Source organism: Petaurus breviceps, unplaced genomic scaffold, assembly GCF_028583685.1.
Source record: "Petaurus breviceps papuanus isolate PSGF00001 unplaced genomic scaffold, PetGlider_PUasm1.0 225, whole genome shotgun sequence".
NCBI lineage: Eukaryota > Metazoa > Chordata > Mammalia > Diprotodontia > Petauridae > Petaurus > Petaurus breviceps.
Genome location: NW_027185889.1, coordinates 5,501,715 through 5,505,222, shown reverse-complemented (window position 1 = coordinate 5,505,222; position 3,508 = coordinate 5,501,715).

The window sequence follows — 3,508 nt, the reverse complement described above, 5'->3', positions numbered from 1 at the left end:
GGAGGGTCTGGGTGATGGGACTTTGATGGAATTCAGTCTTGGACAAGGGCATTTATCTATCCCCATTCCTCCATACCTAAGGTAATCTAGACACAAGAAGGAATCCACTTCCATTCAAACTTGTCTGATTAAATAAAATGAACTTGAATTTATCAATTCAACTTGACTAGAATTTCTTTACCTTTTGATCATACCTAAGCTTTCACAGTTGGGGAAGTTGTCTGAATAATCTACAAAGGTTGATTTCTGAATGAGGAAATAGAAAGGAAAAGATCCTGCATCTCCCCAGTAGTAAATGAGTATTACCATAAGAGAGAAATAATTATTTCTCTTATACTTAAAGTAATAATAGCAACTAAAATAGTAGTAGTGGCGATGCTTATAATTACTACCATTGTCATCATCATTTTTTTCCTTGAAATCTGAATGATTATCTACACCTTGAGAACTTGGGAGAAATGGCAATGGAGGAGAATGTAAGTCAAATAGATGATTAGTGAGTATTTTAATTGACCTGAGATCATTAGTATAATTGTAAAGACCTGGCATGATCTCTTAAAATGCTGGAGAACTAGTATGAAACTATTGATAGGATTAGTGCCTTACTTACTAAGTAAGAGATCCAGAGAGTAAAAGAAATGAGTTGGCTGGTGTAAGGTTGCCACTTAATTATAATAGTAGCAGAGAGAATGATGCTCCTTTGTAGAATGCTGGGCCTAGAGTCAGTAAGAATGAGTTCAGCATTTGCCCTTCTTCTTTGGTTTGACTTCACTTGGCTCAGCTCCCCTCCTGGCTCAACCTCAGAGCAGGTTAAAGAAGATTATAATTCCCTGTTGAAACTATGGATTGTTCTAGGACCTCTCTTTCAAACTCAGGGCCATTGGAATTTAGTGATACTGACAGACTCATGGGAAATTGGACAGTGGAACCCAAGTCCAAATCCTTCAATGATGGTTCCAAAAAGGAAAATAATGTCAGGAAGAGGACAGCCTACAACCAAACACAACTTCAGGAACTGCACATTTATTTCAGTCAAAACGCATATCTTGATTCCGAACAGATGAGACACATATCTAGAAGACTGGGACTGACTCACAGTCAGGTGAGAAAATGGTTCCAGAACATGAGAATGAAGAGGAAAAAACAGAAGAATGTTTCAGCCCAGAGACTTCAGTTATCAAAGATGTGTGACCCATCAGTAATGAACCCCAGTGGGATGCAAGGCATTGCCCAGCCCACCATTACATTGCAACAAGGCTCTTGGATAAATACTCATGCAATTAAAATGACAAACCAATCCTGGGATAACTTCTTTCATTTACAGAAACAGCAGAAGCCAGCTCAGTTCCCAAATGGCTAACATCACCAAGCAATTGTTGTTCCAACATATTCCAATCCTTATTTAGAGCCTCATTCTGTTCAAACTATGGAATGGACCAATCCTGGAATATGCCCTCAGGAACTAACTCACAACAGCAACAAAATAGAGGAAATTAGCAAGCTGGTCTAGTTTATGACCACCCTGAAGCCAACTCATTGGCTAGGAAAAATATAATCTTCACACAACTTTCAATATCATCATCAACCTAATTCATACTTTCTACCTCACTATCCAGTATGGTCTATGACCATATCAATTGCTTTTCCCCTCCAGCATCCCCCATTTGAATCCTGTTTTGAACCAGTTCAAGTCTTTTCTTTTGATACTTAAAATATATATCTTTATGAAGTTTTTGCAAGTTGTGTGTAAAAACAAATTTTGACATTCATTTAAAAAAATTTGAATCCCAAATTTTCTCTCTCCTCCTTCACCCTCCTTGAGAAGGTAAGCAATTGTATATAGAATATACATGTACAGGCATGCAAAACATGTGAAAGAAAATACAGACCAAAAATCTCCTAACAAACAAAGTAAAACAAAGTTTTAAGAAATATGCTTCGATCTCTATTCAGACTCCATCAGTTCTTTCTCTGGAGGTGGATAGCCCAGGAAATAAATGAAAAAAAAAAACTAAACCCTATGCTTCTCCCCTATTTTTTCCCTCATTGTATTTGTAGAGTTGGGCTCAGGGGGTTCCAAAACCCAATCCCACTCTTTTTTTTTCCCCGATCTACCAGCAGGGCTGTTTTAGGAAATAAAAAGGAAAAGTACATTCTTTATAGATTTATTGTGTAATAATATCTCTACAATTTTGATACTGTATTTAAAAACTGCATTTTAATAAATCTTGTGGTTGTTAAAAAGACCCCCCCCAACAAAAAAGAGAATGAGTTCTAATCTGGCCTCAGACACTTACTATCTGTGTGATTTCTAGGTAATTCATTTATCCTTTGTGTGCCTCAATTTCTTAAACTGAAAAAAATGGAATAATAACATTCCTACTTCACAGGATTGTTATAAGAATGAAATGAGATAATATTTGCAAAGTACTGCAATGGCAAGCACAGAAGTAGTTCAAACCTTGTTGCAGCTATTGAATTAACACCTTGTTTCAGTTCAAGTTCCTTTTGACCCTTGTATCAAATCTGTTAAGAAACAAAACATATAAACCCCCCAACTTGTGAACTCCTGAGGAGGAACTAATGCCCATATATAAGGAGAGCCCCAGACTGCAGACATCAACACTGAGAAGAAGACTCTTGTGGTGGCAGAATCAAGGAGAAAACTTGTGGTAACCCGGCACTTTTTTTATCTGCTCTGTCTGTGTTGATGTTTGTTTGTGATACTTTGTACAGAAGTCCTGGGACCTTAATGGAAGCCCTGAAAGAAGATTTTTCTGGTTGTATGTTTACAGAAGTCCTGGAGGAGAGTTTTGGAGGTCCTGGGACTTTAGATTTGTGCTGACCTCTTGGACCTTGTGTGTGGGTCTGTGTTTATTTCTATGTTGATGATACGTTTTGGATTCTCAGACCTCATTGATGGGTCTGAGTTGATTCCAAAGGCAGATAGTGAATTGATGATGGTGCCAGCAATGTGCATGAATATTATTGTGGCTCTGTCAAGCTTTGTTTTCCCAGAAATAGGAACTGTGAAGGACTTGAGGTGGATTGGACACTGTGAGCTTCAATATGGAATGGGAACTGGATAAAGAATGGGACAAGGAGCTGGAAAAAGAACTGGGACACTTGGAGCTGGGACTATGGAAAAAGAACCATGGAAGCTGAGGCCCAGCCTTGAGTCAAGCTGAAAGAAGACTTTGCTTGGACACTGTGTACTGACTGAGAAGAATATGATTTATCGTGACCTAGGGGTGGAGAACTTTGACTTTTGCACTTTGTGATTGAATTAAGGATTTTGTGATTGACTAAATGAAAGTACTTTGTTTAAAACTATGTGACCACTTTGGTGAAAACTATGTAGCCATTTTAGTGATAAGTTGTTGAGTTGTTACATGGTAAATAATGTACCTTGATTTTCGATGAATGTTTTGATCTGATTTCTTTTTTTTATAAGCAATTGGGGTTAAGTACCTTGCTCAAAGTTACACAGTTATTTTTTGTGTGGGAG